Genomic DNA, 20,378 nt, shown 5'->3' with positions numbered 1-20,378 from the left:
CGAAGGAATCCAAAAAATGCCAAGCAGCATGCAGCCCAGAGCATGATGTTGGAGTGAGAGCATGGCTGTTGGGAGAGGCAGTCTTTAATGCTGCACATAATCTGAAGGGTAATGGGTAAGCGGGTCCTTTGAGGTGTCACAATGGTCTGGGTTCTTTTGATACCTCTGAGTGCCAACTGTAGTCTAGGAGTGAGTTGCTCCTAAAAAGAACTGTGCATGCCAGCGATAACATGCATGTGACGAATAGCTGCAAGGTAGACCTTTATGGTAGCATGGGAAATGTTCTTTGAAGCCAGGTGAGAAATAAACAGTAGTAAGGCTGACTCATTGGCTGGCAGTACTCGGTTCCCTGAAGCACTACAGAAGGAGGTGAAGCTTTGCTCTCCAGCAGAATAAGTGCGTCTGGTAGCAGGAGCTAGTCCCTCAGTGAGATATCCATGAGTGATGTTACTGAGGTGGTTGAGAGTCATCCCACCCCTTCTCGGACCTGCAAGCAGATGGCAATGGTATTGTGTGTATTACTTTCATTAAGATTATGTACAACCATTCTTACAAGTGTGTATATTTGTAAGTGTATTGGTATATGATGTACAAATGATTAATTTATTTTGTTTTTGGAGGTTATGCAAGGTCTTAGCGAGTATAGAACATACAAACAGTTTGTTTAAAAAGTTTTATGAATGTTGCAGATGTCCAGTCCCACTGTCGCGGGGAGATCAGTTGAAGCAGGAAATGTTGGAGCATGGGATGCCTCTGGATGTAGTTGGAAGAACTGTTACATCTGGTTTCTTGACAGCACATCTGCTGAAGTATTCAGAACTCCTGGAAGGTGAGATGCAGTGATGGATATGTCTAAGTAGGCCGTGAAGAACCAGAGGCATCTCAGCAGGTGCATCACCAACTTGTCTTTGGATGAGCCTTTGTTGATTGCCTCTACAAGGGCAAGATTGTCACATTTAAATTCTAATCTCCGCCTGGAAAGTGTGGTGCCCCACACCACACAACTGAACAAGATGGGTATGAGCTCTTTGGCCATAATACCAATTTCAGCCCAATCAGCAGGCCTCTTGTACTGGAGCCAGTGGCAACAGAACCATGCACCACACGCCCATGAGCCAGATGCATCAGTTTCTATGTGGCAGTCTGGTGCACTGCCACCTTGGGTAAAGTGGAGAAAGCTGACCCCATTCCAGTGAGTGACGAAGACATGCCGCCAGCGTAGATCTGAATGAAACGCAGCAGATAGTTTCTTCCGGTGAGATGGCTGTTTTAGTTTGGCAGCTACACTGTACATTCTTGAGAGAAAGGTGCGCCCTGGACGTACTACTTTGGTTGCATGCTGGAGGAGACCCACTAGTGATAGAATCTGCCTCTTGGTGGCTTTCCTCCTGGTTAACCAGGCTTGCACTTGGTGGCGAATGTGGCATAGTTTGTCTGTAGGGAGTCTGGCTTCCAAAGAAATCACCCTGCTTCATCTTTTCTTCCTGTGGTAAAGAAAAAATGATAGGTTAAAAAAAGCCCTAAAGCCGGCCATAGGCCGGCTTTGGGGTATACAAATACAAAAAGAAGTGAAATCTAATCCAAAACAGCCAAGCTGTAAAAAAAGTGCGGCCCTCAGACAGGCTATGGTGAAAAAAAGATGTGAAATCCAAGGTGGCGGCCAAGAGATGGCTGTGATGGTAGGTTAATCGTAAAAGTTTTAATAATGACAATTCAGGTGAATTTTGTGCCAAGACCAAGCGGCACCAAATTCACCTGAATTGTCGTTATTAAAATATTTACATAAAACACGAATGCGTACTCGGATAGGGCTGAAATTTGGCACACTTGAAGGGCTCATTAAGGCGGATCGCAGTGCCAACTTTAGTAGGAATCCGATGAACATACACAGAGTTATGACCGATTATGTGCGTAAAATAAGGTCGAAGGTCTGTCACGCCTACAGGGTAAACCCCTTGGAGGAATGAGTTGAACATTTATATGTAGATGGAGTAACCATCGTAGGAGTGCCTTTTTGTGGTTTGAAAGGAATTGAGATAAAGACCATGGAGATATGACACAAAACCCAACCTGTGTCAAAATTATGCGATCGATATTTATGAATAAAAAAACTATTAGTTTTCACATCTACCAGGCAAACCGCTTAGAGCAATTAGCTGAAAATCAGTGTGTAGCTGGAATAATCGGATTACAAACCACTGAGTTACGATTCGAAAGGCAACTACGTGTAGCAAATGCGAGATCGAGATACTCTAATAGAACAGTCACCCTATTAGAGCATTCAGCTACGTTTATAACTTACTCCATTACAGAATTATATTACATTGCAGGATATTCTGTACAGAATTCAGCTACAAACAGTTAATCTGATAGATAATTCAGCCACATGCAAGTCACCCTGTAGAGAGTTCATGTAGAAACAAGTCACCCTGTATCAGCTAGAAGAAGTCACCTTGTAGAGAGTTCAGCTACAAAGAAACCATCATGTAGAGAGTTCAGCTGCAAACAAATCACCCTGTAGAGAACTCAGCTACAAACAAACATGCCCTGTAAAAAGATCAGCTAGAAGAAGTTACCTTGTAGAGAGTTCAGCTACAAAGAAACCACCATGTAGAGAGTTATGCTGCAAACAAATCACCCACTAGAAAGTTCAGCTATGAACAGATCACCCTGTTGAGAGTTCAGTTAGAAACAACTCATCCTGTAGAGAGATCAGCTAGAAGTATCACCTTGTAGAAAGTTCAGCTACAAACAAATCACCTGTAGAGAGTTCAGCTACAAACAAATCACCCTGCAGATCAGCTGGAAGAAGTCACCTTGTAGAGAGTTCAGCTGCAAACAAATCACCTGTAGAGAGTTCAGCTAGAAACAAGTCACCCTGTAGAGAGATCAGCTAGAAACAAGTCATCCTGTAGAGAGTTCAGCTAGAAGAAGTCACATTGTAGAGAGTTCAACTACAAAGAAACTACCATGTAGAGAGTTCAGCTGCAAACAAATCACTCTGTAGAGAACTCAGCTACAAACAAATTGCCCTGTAGAAAGATCAGTTAGAAGAAGTTATTTTGTAGGGAGTTCAGCTACGAACAGATCACCCTGTAGAGAGTTCAGCTACAAACAAATCACGCTGTAGAAAGTTCAGTTACAAAGAAACCACCATGTAGAGAGTTCAGCTATAAAAAAATCAATCACTCTGTAGAGAGTTCAGCTAGAAGAAGTCACCTTGTAGAGAGTTCAGCTGCAAATAAATCACCCTGTAGAGAATTCAGCTACAAACAATCACCCTGTAGAAACATCAGCTAAAAGAAGTTACCTTGTAGAGAGTTCAGCTACAAAGAAACCACCATGTAGAGAGTTCAGCTGCAAACAAATCACCTGTAGAGAGTTCAGCTAGAAACAAGTCACCCTGTATAGAGATCAGCTAGAAACAAGTCACCCTGTAGAGAGTTCAGCTAGAAGAAGTCACATTGTAGAGAGTTCAGCTACAAAGAAACTACCATGTAGAGAGTTCAGCTGCAAACAAACACCCTGTAGAGAACTCAGCTACAAACAAATTGCCCTGTAGATAGATCAGCTAGAAGAAGTTGCCTTGTAGGGAGTTCAACTACAAACAAATCACCCTGTAGAGAGTTCAGCTACAAACAAATCATCATGTAGAGAGTTCAGCTGCAAACAAATCACCTGTAGAGAGTTCAGCTAGAAACAAGTCACCCTGTAGAGAGATCAGCTAGAAACAAGTCACCCTGTAGAGAGTTCAGCTAGAAGAAGTCACATTGTAGAGAGTTCAGCTACAAAGAAACTACCATGTAGAGAGTTCAGCTGCAAACAAATCACTCTGTAGAGAACTCAGCTACTAACAAATCGCCCTGTAGAAAGATCAGCTAGAAGAAATTATCTTGTAGGGATTTCAGCTACGAACAGATCACCCTGTAGAGAGTTCAGCTACAAACAAATCACCCTGTAGAAAGATCAGCTAAAAGAAGTTACCTTGTAGAGAGTTCAGCTACAAAGAAACCACCATGTAGAGAGTTCAGCTGCAAACAAATCACCTGTAGAGAATTCAGCTAGAAACAAGTCACCCTGTAGAGAGATCAGCTAGAAACAAGTCACCTTGTAGAGAGTTCAGCTAGAAGACATCACATTGTAGAGAGTTCAACTACAAAGAAACTACCATGTAGAGAGTTCAGCTGCAAACAAATCACCCTGTAGAAAGTTCAGCTATGAACAGATCACCCTGTAGAGAGATCAGCTAGAAACAAGTCACCCTGTAGAGAGTTCAGCTAGAAGAAATTACCTTGTAGAGAGTTCAGTTACAAAGAAACCACCATGTAGAGAGTTCAGCTGCAAACAAATCACCCAGTAGAAAGTTCAGCTATGAACAGATCACCCTGTTGAGAGTTCAGTTAGAAACAAGTCATCCTGTAGAGAGATCACCTAGAAGTATCACCTTGTAGAGAGTTCAGCTACAAACAAATCACCTGTAGAGAGTTCAGCTACAAACAAATCACCCTGTAGAGAACTCAGCTACAAACAAATATGCCCTGTAAAAAGATCAGCTAGAAGAAGTCACCTTGTAGAAAGTTCAGCTATAAAGAAACCACCATGTAGAGAATTCAGCTGCAAACAAACACCCTGTAGAGAGCTCAGCTACAAACAAACCGCGCTGTAGAAAGATCAGCTAGAAGAAGTTACCTTGTAGGGATTTCAGCTACAAACAAATCATCCTGTAGAGAGTTCAGCTACAAAGAAATCATCATGTAGAGAGTTCAGCTGCAAACAAATTATCCTGTAGAGAGTTTAGCTATGAAAAGATCACCCTGTAGAGAGTTCAGCTAGAAGAAGTCACCTTTTAGAGAGTTCAGCTACAAAGCAACCACCATGTAGAGAGTTCAGCTGCAAACACATCACCCTGTAGAGAATTCAGCTACAAACAAATCGCCCTGTAGAGAGACCAGCTAGAAACAAGTCACCCTGTAGACAGATCAGCTAGAAGAAGTTACCTTGTAGAGAGTTCAGCTGCAAACAAATCACCCTGTAGAGAATTCAACTACAAACAGATAACCCTGCAGAGAGTTCAGCTAGAGTCAAGTCACCCTGTAGAGAGAATCCTGTAAAGAGTTCATCTACGTACAAGCAGATCACCTTGTAGAGAGTTCAGCTACATTTCAAGTCACCGAGTAGAGAGATCAGCTGCAAATTATCCTGTGGGGATTAATTGACATGTAATAAATATATGCTCTCTTTTTATATTATGAACTCTTGATATATGCATTATATATATAATTTGTACATTTACTGATAAAATCAAAGTATTTATAAAATCTGCTTCATCTTTTTCTTTTTCCTGTGGTAAAGAAAAATATATAGGTTATAAAGCCCCAAAGCTGGCCATAGGCCGGCTTTGGGGTATACAAATACAAAAAGAAGTGAAATCTAATCAAAAACAGCCAAGCTGTAAAAAATGTAGTGCGGCCCTGAAAAGGCTATGGTGAAAAAAGATGTGAAATCCAAGGTGGCGGCCAAGAAATGGCTGTGATGGTAGGTTAATGGTAAAAATTTTAATAACGACAATTCAGGTGAATTTTGTGCCAATTGACCAAGCGGCACCAAATTCACCTGAATTGTCGTTATTAAAATTTTTACCATTAACCTACCATCACAGCCATTTCTTGGCCGCCACCTTGGATTTCACATCTTTTTTCACCATAGCCTTTTCAAGGGCTGCACTCCTTTTTTTACAGCTTAGCTGTTTTTGATTAGATAGGGTTATCTGTTTGTAATTGAACTCTCTACAGGATGGTTTCTTTGTAGCTGATCTCTCTACAGGGTGACTTACTTCTAACTGATCTCTCTACAAGGTGAACTTGTTTCTGGCTGAACTCTCTACAGATGATTTGTTTGTGTCCAAACTCTCTACATGGTGGTTTCTTTGTAGCCGAGCTCTCTACAAGGTGACTTGTTCTAGCTGAACTCTCTACAGGGTGGCTGAATTTTCTACAGGATGATTTTTTTGCAACTGAACTCTTTACAAGATGGTTTGTTTCTAGCTGATCTCTCTAGTGTAACTTGATTGTAACTGAGCTCTCTACAGGATGGTTTCTTTGTAGCTGATCTCTCTACAGGGTGACTTGTTTCTAGCTGATCTCTGGATGACTTGTTTCTAGCTGATCTCTCTACACGGTGACTTGTTTCTAGCTGATTTCTGGATGACTTGTTTCTAGCTGATCTCTCTACGCGGTGACTTGTTTCTAGCTGAAATCTCTATTAATAGGGTTATCTGTTTGTAATTGAACTCTCTACAGGATGGTTTCTTTGTAGCTCATCTCTCTACATGGTGACTTGTTTCTAGCTGATCTCTGGATGACTTGTTTCTAGCTGGTCTCTCTACTCGGTGACTCGTTTCTAGCTGAACTCTATAGGGTTATCTGTTTGTAATTGAACTCTCTACAGGATGGTTTCTTTGTAGCTGATCTCTCTACAGAGTGACTTGTTTCTAGCTGATCTCTCTACAGGGTGAACTTGTTTCTTGCTGAACTCTCTACAGATGATTTGTTTGCAGCTGAACTCTCTACATGGTGGTTTCTTTGTAGCTGATCTCTCTACAAGGTGATTTCTTCTAGCTGATCTCTTTACAGGGCGATCTGTTTGTAGCTGGACTCTCTAGAGGTTGATTTGTTTGTAGCTGAGCTCTTTATATGATGGTTTTTTTTTGTAGCTGAACCCTCTACAAGGTAACTTCTTCTAGCTGATCTTTCTACGCGGTGACTTGTTTTTTGCTGAACTCTCTATAAGGTTATCTGTTTGTAATTGAACTTTCTACAGGATGGTTTCTTTGCAGCTGATCACTCTACAGAGTGACTTGTTTCTAGCTGATCTCTCTACAGGGTGACTTGTTTCTAGCTGATCTCTGGATGTCTTGTTTCCAGCTGATCTCTCTACACGGTGACTTGTTTCTAGCTGAACTCTCTATAGGGTTATCTGTTTGTAATTGAACTTTCTACAGATGCTTTGTTTGCAGCTGAACTCTCTACATGGTAGATTCTTTGTAGCTGAACTCTCTACAAGGTGATTTCTTCTAGCTGAACTCTCTACAAGGTGATTTCTTCTAGCTGATCTCTCTACAGGGTGATCTGTTCATAGCTGGACTCTCTACAGGGTGATTTGTTTGCAGCTGAGCTCTTTATATGATGGTTTTTTTGTAGCTGAACTCTCTACAAGGTAACTTCTTCTAGCTGATCTCTCTACAGGGTGACTTGTTTGTAGCTGAACTATCTGCAGGGTGATTTATTTGTAGTTGAACTCTCTACAAGGTGATCGTCTAGCTGATCTCACTACAGGATGACTTTTTCTAACTGAACTCTCTATAGGGCGATCTGTTCATAGCTGAACTCTCTACAGGGTGATTTGTTTGCAACTGAACTCTCTACATGGTGGTTTCTTTGTAACTGAACTCTCTATAAGGTGATGTCTTGTAGATGATCTCTCTATGGAGTTATAACTTTCTCTATAGACAGGGTCGTAGCCAGACTTTTATCTGGGTAAGTTCTTTTAGAAGAAAAGTGGACCTTTTAATATGAAATGATTCAAATTATATTATGGTGTGTTCACATGCTGAAACTAGGGGGTGTGGGGGGATGCCCCCCACAGGAAATTTTTTGAAAATAGATACTAAAAGGTTAAATTTAGTGGCATTTCAATCACAATTTTAAAGTTAAGATGAACATACCAGCTGTATGGATGATATCTGGAAAAATATCTCTACTGTTACTGTAATTATACCATCTGCACATGCATGCATGTGTCTAAATCTTTGGAGAGGGTTAGGCCATAAACTCTTGCATGTAAAATTTCAGGCCTGCAGCTTTCTTTTTCTGGCTGCAGGAGATGCGAAAGTGACCTGTCCGAATGTTCTCAATTCTCGGACAAAAATATGTATTATCGGTCGAGTGGCACTGCTCGTAATGCTTGAAGCTGATCAAGTCTTTCTGTGCTTGATATGAAAGAGCAACTCTTATACTCTCCAAATATATGCAAATATTTGGCTCAGTCCTTATTGGCTGTGAAATACAAAGCTCCAAAGTCACCTCTGTCGAGTAATCTTAAATTCGGCCACATGTGAAGCTCGTGCAAATCAAATAGTTACCTATATCGAATTGAAAGCTATTTTTATGAACATTGAGAGCATCAGCTACCGTTCAATAGTAAATAGATACATGCACAATGACCGCACCTTGATTTTTGCCCAAATAACTACATTGCATTTAGGCTTCTCTGACAGTAGCAACCTACCTACTGCACCCAGCACACATAATTATACACAATCTAAATCCACTTAAATGGGGTTTTTACTATCCCCAAGTCTTAAAAATGTCAAAAAATTTTCTTCAAAATGTCCAGGATATTAGCCAGATCGAAATACTCTAATAGAGCAGTTACTAGCTCTAATATAATGATCAGCCAATGTATTATTACGTGAAATCAGTATTTAAGCATTGTAATCAATGAAATTCACATATTAATAGTCTTATTGAAGTGAATATGCCTCAGTGTGGCCCTCAGATCTTCTGACTGATCTAATTGTATAATAGGTGACTGTTCTATTAGAGTGTTTCGATCTGACTAATGTCCTTGACATTTTGGAGAGACACTTTTGAGATTTTTAAGACAGGGGTTAGTCAAAACTCCATTTAAGTGGATTTGGATTGTGTATATGTGTGCTGGGTGCAGTAGGTAGGCTGCTACTGTCAGAGAAGCCTAAATGCTATGTAGCTATTTGGGCAAAAATCAAGGTGCGGTCATTGTACATGTATCTATTTACTATTGAACGGTAGCTGATGCTCTCAATGTTCATAAAAATAGCTTTCAATTCGATATAGGTAACTATTTGATTTACACGAGCTTCACATGTGGCCGAATTTAAGATTGCTCGACAGAGGTGACTTTCGAGCTTTGTAATTCACAGCCAATAAGGACTAAGCCAAATATCTGCATATATTTGGAGAGTATAAGAGTTGCTCTTTCATATCAAACACAGAAAAACTTGATCAGCTTCAAACATTACAAGCAGTGCCACTCGACCGATAATACATATTTTTGCCCGAGAATTGAGAACATTCGGACAGGTCATTTTTGCAGCTCCTGCAGCCAGACAAAGAAAGCTGCAGGTCTGAAATTTTGCATGCAAGAGTTTATGGCCTAGACCTCACCAAAGGCATAGCAAGAGCAGAAATTTTCTTTGCGGGTTTAAAGAAAAAATCGCGTCTGAACCGATGGTGGTCGAACATTGGTGGCTTACTCTAGTGGTATCTCGTAAACTGTAGCTAATGAACTTTTGCTCTTGAAAATGTGGACTTGTATACTAAAATTATGGATATTTTTGCTAAAATTGCGGACCTTTTTACTGAAAATGTGGACCTTTTTTCCAAGAGGGCGATTCTTCAGAACCCCCCGAACCCCCCCTGGCTACAGGCCTGATAGAGTTATAAAATGTTTGTATAGCTGAATTCTTTACAGAGTGGTTTTTTTGAGTGGTTGCTGAACTCTCCAGCTACACGGTGACTTGTTTGTGCTACAGAGTGACTTGGTTGTAGCTGAACTCTCTACAGAGTGACTTACTTGTAGCTGAACATTGTATAAAGTAGCTTGTTTGTAGCTGATCTAGATGAACTCTCTACTGGGTAGCTTTTTTGTAACTGAACCCTCTATGCAGTGACTTGTTTGTGGCTGAATTCTCTACAGGATGACTTGTTTATAACTGAATTCTCTTCGGTGTGACTTATAATGTTCTGAATCTCTACAGTGACATATTTGTTATTTGTAGCTGAACTCTCTACTGGGTGACTTGCTTGTAGTGAATTGTCTATAAGATTAACTGTTGTAGCTGAACTTCCTACAGAATAATTTGCAATGTAATATAATTCTATAATTGACTAGGTTATAAGCGTAGCTGAATGCTCTATTATGGTGACTGTTCTATTAGAGTATCTCGATCTCGCATATGCTACACATAGTTGGCTTTGGAATCATACCTCAGTGGTGTGTAATCCGATTCTTCTGTACTCCTGCAAGGACTTTCTATGATAATTATTCCAGCTACACACCGATTTTCAGCTCATTGCTCTAAGCGGTTTGCCTGGTAGGCGTGAAAACTAATAGTTTTTTATTCATAAAAATCGAGCGCGTAATTATGACACAGGTTGGATTTTGTGTCATATCTCGATGGCCCTTAACTGGATTCCTTTCAAACCACAAAAAGGCACTCCTGTGATAGTTACTCCATCTATATAGCAATTTTCAGCTCATTCCTTCGAGCGGTTTACCCTGTGGGCGTGACAGACCTTCGACCTTATTTTAGGCCACTCCAATCGGTATTCTGGTTTCTGGTCCATTTCCTACATCCAATTTACTCAATTGCCAGATTTCACCATTATTAGTGGTGCGCATGCATAATGACGTCATATAATAGATTGTGTCAGATTCCAAACTTTGGCTGCTCGTATTTCGGAAATGGCTGGAACGATTTTCTTCAAATTTGGAATGTGGACCCCTACCTAGCCGGCACTTCTGTAGCAACTTTGGTTTCAATTGGATAAGGAATCACGGAACTACAAAGGTGTGAAAATCGTGTTTACTTTCTTCCTTTAAATATACTCACGGTGTAGCATGCCGGCTTCTTGGGCCGCACGACACACTACCGTGTGTCTTGATCACAAAACCCAACCTGTGTCACAATTACGCAATCGATTTTTAATTTTTTTTTAAAACTATTAGTTTTCATGCCTACCAGGCAAACCGCTTAGAGCAATGAGCTGAAAATCGGTGTGTAGCTGGAATAATCATCATAGAAAGTTCTTGCAGTAGTACAGAAGAATCGGATCACAAACCACTGAGTTATGATTCAAAAGCCAACTACGTGTTGCAAATGCGAGATCAAGATACTCTAATAGAACAGTCACCCTAATAGAGCATTCAGCTAACTGCAAACAAATCACCCTTTAGAGAGTTCAGCTATGAACAGATCACCCTGTAGAGAGTTCAGTTAGAAATAAGTCACCCTGTAGATCAGCTAAAAGAAGTCACCTTGTAGAGTTCAGCTACAAAATAACCACCATGTACAGAGTTCAGCTGTAAACAAATCACCTTGTAGAGAGTCCAGCTACAAAGAACCATCATGTAGAGAGTTCAGTTGCAAACAAATCACCCTGTAGAAAGTTTAGCTACAAACAAATCGCCCTGTAGAGAGACCAGCTAGAAACAAGTCACCTTGTAGACAAATCAGCTGGAAGAAGTTACCTTGTAGAGAGTTCAGCTGCAAACAAATTACCCTGTAGAGAGTTCAACTGCAAACAGATAACCCTGCAGAGAGTTCAGCTAGATTAAAGTTACCCTGTAGAGAGAATCCTGTAAAGAGCTCATCTACATACAAGTAAATCACCCTGTAGAGAGTTTGGCTACATTTCAAGTCACCGAGTAGAGAGATCAGCTGCAAATTATCCTGTAGGGATTAATTGACATGTAATATAATAAATGTATGCATTATATATATAATTTTTTCACTAAAAATCAGAATGAGTTAAAGTATTTATAAAATCTGCTTTGTCTTTTTCTTTTTCCTGTGGTAAAGAAAAAAAAAGTTAAAAAGCCCCTAGGCTGGCCATTGGCTGGCTTTTGGGTATACAAATACGAAAAGAAGTGAAATCTAATCAAAAATAGCCAAGCTGTAAATAAAGGAGTGCAGCCCTTGAAAAGGCTATGGTGAAAAAAGATGTGAAATCCAAGGTGGCGGCCAAGAAATGGCTGTGATGGTAGGTTAATGGTAAAAAATTTAATAACGACAATTCAGGTGAATTTTGTGCCAAGACTTTTCAAGGGCTACACTCCTTTTTTTACAGCTTGGCTGTTTTTGATTAGATAAGTATTTATTCAACGAAATTTTCTACTGCCTGGCTGCCTGCCTGACACCTTCAGTCAAGTGTAACAGAAAACTGGCTACAGCTACAGCCCTAATCCTTTCACAGAAACATTTCTGGTTTGCTTAAGGAAAAAACCTTTGGTATCATGTATATTAGGGATCATGGAGATTTGGGTTTTCCTAACCTAAAAATTCACCAGCTTCACAACTCCATCCTGGAACATTGGCAGTATTGGTTAGGTATAACCAAGCCCAAAAGTGCCTTCAGTACGATCCTAAAGGCTTCCAATAAATTGTTATAAATTTAAAAATATATATAATCAATGGAATTTTCTACCAACACTGTCAAAGAAAATAAGCACCAGAAAGAAGAGAGTGTTTCAACAGAAAGTGCATCAGCCATCAGCATCCATCTGTGCCTCAAATACCTTCATGGCTTGCTGTACCTAAGAAATCATCAAAGCATTCTGTGCCTAAAAGGCCATCAGAGTCTACTGTGACTAAAAAGTTATCACAGCCTTTTGTGCCTAAAAGGCCATCACGGTCTTCTTGTTGTTTGGTATTTTATAGCCTTCAAAGATATCTAGCTAGTTTGATTTTCGAACTGGCGTTCTTTATTTAGAATAATGGTTTACTTTTGCAGGTTTTACCATGGCTATGGTGAATTGTAGTGCTTACAATCACAGCACTAATCGAATGGTTGTGCCATGGATCATTATTAGTACTCATTAATATTTCAAAAATAGAATTTTATAAACGAAGTAGGAATCTATGCAATAAAAGTAGTGAAACAAGAGATAAATGATGGTATTACAGTATAGCTCAGCAGGAAAGTCCCTACTTTGGCATTGAGCAAAGCAATTGTTATAGCTAATGTGCTAAAGTAAGGACTTTCCCAGTGAGCTATGCTGTAATACCATCATTCATCTCATGTTTTAATACTTTTATTGCATAGATCCCTACTTCATTTTAAAATTAACAATTTTTAAAATACTGGTTTGCTGTAGCACAGCTAGCTACAATGTAACTTGTGACTGTTCTAATAGAATATCGTACATGACTGTTGTATTAGAGTGACTGTTGTATTAGAGTATATCTTAAGTCAGCTAAAAGGTGTGCAGCTAGCTAGACCAATAAGGGGTGAAGTCATCTTGTTTACCGTTAAGTAAACAGCTAGATTGTTAAGAGGTGTGGTCCCTGTACTCTATCGTTATTAGTCCACCTAGATCTTTAATTGATGGGCATGGTTTGCAAACCTCTTGCGGATGGAATCTCAATCGCAAACTTGCAGATATCTAGCTAGTATATCGCTGGGACTGAAGTGCTTCTGAAATCCAGCTCTGAAATAATTCTGTGGCATCACTGAAAGAAAGTGTTGATATGGAAAATTAAATGGAGTTTAACTAGTTAAACTAGGTTAATGTTGCAGTCGATCATGCATGAGTGTAGTATGATAGTGACTAACCCGAAGCTCCACCATGACTGGAGGGAAGATTGGGCAGGCACAAACATGAGAAGGGTTGGCAATAATTAGAGAATAATATTACACATGCGTTACAAGAAAAAGGCATGTGGAGAGGTGTTAGAATGCATGGTGCAGCATGGCACAGTGAATCTTGTCGTTTCGTTAATGTACCGCCTAAAGGATGCTGCATAAGGGGATTACGGCAGAAAATGAAACAGTCTTCACTCTTTAAACTATACTGGAAGTTCAATGCTGCCAATTTAATACATTCATCGCTTCGTCAATATGCCGCCAAAAGGGCACACAGGAGGGGCGTCCAGAACAGTTTACCGGACGTTACTGCCTGTACACTGATTCGTCGATATTCCACCTAAAAGATACCGAGAAGAGATGCAGTAAGGCGTTGCAGCCAGAGATAACGGAAAACTGAAAGTCAGGGAACTTAACGGAAGTTAATACTACCAATGGAGGCTACTAAACAGCTCCCCTAACGCGGAATAACGTCCCCACAATCGTCCAGGAGGTTACGAAATGGCTCCGTTTTTAACAACTAAACTATGTATCGCTCATGATGCCAAGCAAGTTCTAATTAGCTACTATATAACTATTTGTCTTGTAGGTGACTCCCCTTCCAGTCCATAGACACTGTTGGGACCTTACTATTAGGGACATTCTTTGGTCTCAGGGTCCGCAGTGCCTCGGCGTGGACCGCCGGGTGAATGTGTGCACCTCTGTAGTGCTTTAACACATGCCTCCTTAGCATACAAACTGCTATAATTTGGCAAATTGCAACAAGCAATCAGTGTTGACTGGTAACAAAGTGTTCACCTGGGCGGGACTCCAGAAAACACGGAATAACGGAACAGCGGAATAATGGAATAAGCGAAAATTACATTCTTAAGGTTACGGGTTACCAGATAAATGATTTTGCAGGCGCTTTGTTTATAGTTCTGTTTTAACCGTTTTGCTTGGAAGAATTCACTAAAATTACGTGGAATATTAACGTACAAGTAATACCATAAGCAGTGATACACTCAACAAGGGAAGCACTTGTACAGAAATGCAGGTACTAAACAGTGAAACTGTTGATTGCTATTCATCAAAAACCAGGTTTCATGGGAAGCCACATCGTGATATTTAGCATTAATAAGCTATTACTTAGTGATTTCTAGGTCCTCACGAACGAATTAAGTTGTTATCTGATTGTAACAGCACTGTAGTGGACTCACGGTATTTCCGTAGCAGAACTAATTGCCATTATCCTTGAAAGATACGATAACTAACCAGCCTCTAGTCAGTTTTCCCACAAACTCTCCACGACAGGACCTAGATAATATAACCACCCGTTGATACTGCCCTAAAAAATTAGTTCTAATTGGCTGACAGCTGCTATTTTTGATGAATAATAACCACATTAAGTAGTAGCGCTAAAGCTGGTTCAATCATATTGCGGGACTTAATTTTACGCTTGACTATCTTCTGCAGTAAATTATTAACACTCACTTTGTATGATTCCTCCGCTATTATTACGTAGCTATACAATGCTTTGAAGTTGACAACCTTCTCACTAACACCTGCTCGTGTTTCGTGCTAATATTGCACCATCCATTATCGCGCATCGAAAAATAATAACCTATTATTAAGCACCTAACCCGTAACCTTAACATTTTACTACTATATATACAGTCTATAGCATTTATACAATACTCACCTTGTAGCAATTCCACAGAGAATCTAGTCTCGCATGACCAGACCCTTTTTTTTTCCTGCGGAGCACGCCGAAGGCGCTGTATGATGGCTGGTATAAGTAGCTGCAACAAAAAGAACTTATAGTGTTGTAGTGATTTTGTAGTAAAGTGTATTAGAAAGTATTTTAGCTTAGTTAGATTATTCTAGAGTAGTTAGTTTTGTGCTAGTTCTATTTAAAGATCGCTCTGAGGATTGCCTTAGTGATTCTCTGTAGTCTCGCGTGGCCAGACCCTTTTTTTTCCTGCGGACCGTGCGCCTTCGTTCTAATACACTTTACTACAAAATCGCTACAACACTATAAGTTCTTTTTGTTACAGCTACTTATACCAACCATCACACACCAGTAACTGCCCGAATTTATTAGCGACAACACTCCATACTAAGAAATCTTCTCTGAAATACTCTACTTTGGCTAACCTGTTAGTTATCCATCGCCAAACAAGCTTAATTTAAATTCAAAAGGTTAAGTGCTGTATTTAGCTGACATCACTTTGTGCAGCTTGATTCTAATAAATTCGGGCAGTTACTCGTGTGTGACAGCTGGTGTAAGCAGCTGTAGCAGAAAGAACTTATAGTGTTGTAGCGATTTTGTAGTAAAGCGTATTACAAAGTATTTTAGCTTACTTAGATTATTCTAGAGTGGTTAGTTTTGTGCTCGTTCTATTTAAAGATCACCTTGATGATTGCCTTAGTGGGTTCTCTGTGGAATTGTTACGAGGTGAGTATTGTATAAATGCTATAGGCTGTATATATAGTAAGAATGTAATTTTTGCCAATTCCGTTATTCCGCTGTTCCGTTATTCCGTATTCCGTGTTTTCTGGAGTCCCCACCTGGGCAGAATAAGAGTGTTCACCTTGGTAGATGAAGGTACTGCCCCCACATCCCCCACCAAAACAACAGAGCACTGATACTAATATGGGTGTGTGTGTAATATATCAAGACACACGGTGGTGTGTTGTGCGGCCCAAGAAGCTGGCGCGCAACACCCGTGAGTATATTGACAGGAAGAAAGAAAACGCAATTTTCGCACTTCCATAGCTCTGTGCTGTCTTGATGAAACAAGACGATTTTTGCTGTGGACATGCCCTCCAACTTCAGGACTCCACATTCCAAATTTGAGCAAAATCGCTTCAAGCATTCCCGAGATATGCGACTTCCAAAAATTGGCTTAGTTTCTTAGTTTTTTTTTTCTTTTTATTTTTCTTCCTCTTGTCGCACACTTACAAAAACTGCTATAAAACGCGAATGTCATATCCAATTGCCTTGAAATTTGGCACACAGAAGGGGGGTATAAAGGCGCATCTTGGTACCAACTTTGGCTGGAATACGATAAACAGGCAAAGAGTTATGAGCGATTATTCACTAAAAAAACCACCAATATGTTGTCACGCCTACAGGGTAAACCGCGTATGGGAAGAAGCTGAAAATTAGTGGGTGAATAGGTTAACTATTGCACCTCAAACCTTTTTGGTTTGAAAGAAATCGAGCTAAAAACCAGGAAGATACAACGAAAAAACCAACAGTGTGTAACAATTATGCAATCGAGATTAGCTAATAAAAAAACGACTGCTTGCCAGGCCTACCAGATAAATCGCTTGGGGTAATGCTTTGAAAATCGCTGTATAGATGGAGTAATCATCCTAGAAAGGTTCTTCAATGTTGTAGAAGAATCAGACTTAAAGCCACGGATTTATAACACGAAATCCAACTTGGTGTAACAAGTGCGATATCGAGATACTCTAATAGAGCAGTCATCCTAACAGAGCAGTCACCCTAAAGAGAATTCAAGAGATCTGCTAGAAACAAGTAACCTGTAAAGAGATCAGCTACAAACAAGTCACCCTGTAGAGAGATCAGCTAGAAGAAGTTACCTTGCAGAGAGTTCAGCTACAAAGAAACCATCATGTAGAGAGTTCAGCTACAAAGAAACCATTCTGTAAAGAGCTCAGCTGCAAACAAATCACCTGTACAGAATTCAGCTACAAACAAATACCCTGTAGAGAGATCAGCTAGAAGGAGGTACCTTGTAGAGAGTTCAGTTACAAAGAAACCATCATGTAGAGAATTCGGCTACAAACAAATCACCCTGTAGAAAGATCAGATAGAAGAAGTTACCTTGTAGAGTGTTCAGTTACAAAGAAACCACCATGGAGAGTCCTGTAATAAATATATGTATTATATATATAATTTGTACATTTACTGATAAAATAAATATTTAAAGTATATCTGCTTCATCTTTTCTTCTTCCTGTGGTAAAGAAAAAAAGATAGGTTTAAAAAGTCCCAAAGCCGGCCTTTGGGGTATACAAATACAAAAAGAAGTGAAATCTAATCCAAAACAGCCAAGCTGTAAAAAAAAACAGTGCGGCCCTCAAAAAGGCTATGGTGAAAAAAGATGTGAAATCCAAGGTGGCGGCCAAGAAATGGCTGTGATGGTAGGTTAATGGTAAAAATTTTAATAACGACAATTCAGGTGAATTTTTGTGCTGCTTGGTCTTGGCACAAAATTCACCTGAATTGCCATTATTAAAAATTTTGTACCATTAACCTATCATCACAGCTATTTCTTAGCCACCACCTTGGATTTCACATCTTTTTTCACCATAGCCTTTTTGAGGACTGCACTGTTTTTTTACAGCTTAGCTATTTTGGATTAGATATACATGTATATCAAGACTCACGGTAGTGAGCCACGCGGCCAAGAAACTACGAAACGTACGCCCATTTAAAAGACACGGCCACTACTGTGAGTTATTTACGTGTAGGGTCGGTTTCGCAATATTAGCCCTGGATTATGCAACATCTCTCAATGGATTTGTATTGCGTTACATAATAAAAAAATCTTTAGTTGTCGTCATTTTCTTGCGACCTTGCTAAAATAAAAATATAGCCGTATTTAGACATATTTCACTTTATTTCTCTACCTTGTACTACACGTATCGTCACGTTATACCAGTCATCTTACCCATGTTTGTACCGGCCATCTAGGCCTGACATTATCTAATTCTGGTTGGCCCTACGCGTATTTTCTCCATTCAAACCTGTAATCCCTACAATAACTTTTAAAGCCACGATGTGGACACAAGCCCTAATGTCTGACAAACAAGTTGTGAAAGCGTGCAGACCCATAAGTTCCCTAGGGAAGGTGTTTTGAGCAGAAATCTTTTAGGGTCCATTTAGTGCCACGCCCCATGCGAGCGTTTATAATCGGAAGATGTCTTATAAACAAGGCGTGAAAGTGTGAAGAATGTACAGACACTATAAATCATTAGTCAATACTCCATTTAGTGCCATGCACCACTTGTGATACAAGAAATATTTTGTAAGTTGTGTGGAATGACCACTGAAAACTCATGTACAGTCACAAACCACGAACCACATTCCAGACAAAACTTTGTTGCCCTACATTAGTTTAGGTACATAATGAAAACCACTACACTCCACCTTAAACTGATGGTGCTTTGTGGAAGTGTGAACTGCCGTGCCAACAGAACAGATGAGGCAATTCTAATTGTGGATAAGATGGCTGCAAAATTCATGAAAATTTCTTGCGGTAGAGTAAACACATAACAATGCTATTACAACACATAACAAAAAATTTGATAAACATCAGTTTAACACGAAGTGTTTATTTCTTGGATATCTGCATGATGACACAACATTAAGTGAGCCCTGTAAAAGAACAAACAGGCACTGAATTAAGCATTTAAAAATTATATTTAAGACTATAAGTGAATCTGGTGTACCAGTGGCAGATACAGGGGGGTTGCAATGGATTCAGCTGAACCCCCCTCTGGAAACAGCACACCCAAAATTTATTGACGAGTCGTTGTATGGGTGTAAAATGAAAAACTTCATACTTTAGCCTTTGAAATTGCTATTACGACATTCTACAGCAGGTTGGGACCTTTTTTTTTTTTTTTTTGGTCTTTGACTTACAGCTAGGCTGAAGTTAAGTGGAATCTGAAACCCCCTCTGAAATTTCTAGATCCACCCCTGTGTACCAGAGGTAACGTAAATGTGTTTCGGTGCCTAAGTACGTAAACGTGAACACAAGGAGACCTGTCAAACAACAAGTGGCCACCAAACAGACCAGCACTGACAGTCTACCACAAGCCACAGCCAATACATGGGTAGCAGTGAAATTTGGGATAAATACCACGAGTGTTGTATTGGAAATGGGGATAAATTTCATGAGGCGAAGCTAAGTGAAATTTACCATTTCCAATACAACAAGAGTACCTATGCAGCGAGTATGGTATTAACTGGGAATAGCATGGGTATAGCAGTGAAATTTGGGATAAATACCACAAGTGTTGTATTGTAAATGGTAAATTTCACTTGGCTTCGCCTCGTGAAATTTATCCCCATTTCTCATGCTACACTGTATTTATCTCAAATTTCACTGCTATATACCCATGCTATTCCCAGTTAATACCATATTCGCTGCATATACACATGCTGTGCATTAGCATTGCTGATTTGTCACTATGTACTAAACATGCGTCAACACTAATTGGCGTTATATTGTTAACATAAATTCTAGCCAATGAAATTGCAATTACAACTTTTTCACTGCTAACAGTGAAATGCGGGATAAATTTCACTGCTACTATTGAGACTTGTATGGGCAGTGAAACAGGTATGGTATTATGCTATTATATTATAACACAGCAATACATTTTGTATGGAATTTTTATGTGATACCAAAATGAGTATGCACCATACATATAATCCTATTTAAAAAAGAAATGATATCTATACCACAACAGCTAAACTGTAATAAAGGTGTAATCCCAGTGTGAAAAAGTGGTAAAATCAAAGGTGACAATTGTGATGGTAGGTTAATAGCAATTCAGGTCAATTTCACCTAAGTTGTCATTAATAACATTTTTACCATTAACCTACATGTACCATCACAGACAGCCTCCTTTGATTTCACCACTTTTTTTTTACCCTGGCCTTTTTGTAAGCTGCACCTTTTTGACAGTTTTGTATAGATTTTGTTTTCCAAGAATTGTAGTAGTGTGCATATACAGATGTTTGCATGCATGTGACATGGGTTATTAATGCGTATGATACGTAGGTTAAATCACCATATTTTTAGTCAGTATTAGCATCCACTGTTGGTGATAAAATACAGCTGTCCATCTGTCATGCAGTTGCAAGTAACATTACATCATTGTACCATACACCTGTATATAGTCTTTAGAATGTTTGATGATGAGCTACATACATATATACATACATACATAC

The 20,378-nt window shown here is 39.6% G+C and overlaps 2 protein-coding genes across 2 annotated transcripts in view; both read left to right on the top strand.

Annotated features, from left to right (window-relative positions):
- LOC136252145 (ubiquitin-like modifier-activating enzyme 1) overlaps window positions 1–20,378 on the top strand; it is a 571,137-nt gene that overhangs the window by 134,833 nt on the left and 415,926 nt on the right. The window lies entirely within an intron of this gene.
- The window catches only part of LOC136252737 (protein NLRC5-like), an 84,224-nt gene that overhangs the window by 28,881 nt on the left and 34,965 nt on the right, over window positions 1–20,378 (top strand). The gene's annotated exons all lie outside the window — the stretch shown is intronic.

Source organism: Dysidea avara, chromosome 4 (genome assembly GCF_963678975.1).
Source record: "Dysidea avara chromosome 4, odDysAvar1.4, whole genome shotgun sequence".
In the NCBI taxonomy this organism is placed as follows: domain Eukaryota; kingdom Metazoa; phylum Porifera; class Demospongiae; order Dictyoceratida; family Dysideidae; genus Dysidea; species Dysidea avara.
Note: the sequence above shows the minus strand (reverse complement) of the source record. Positions and strands in the feature narration are given on the sequence as shown.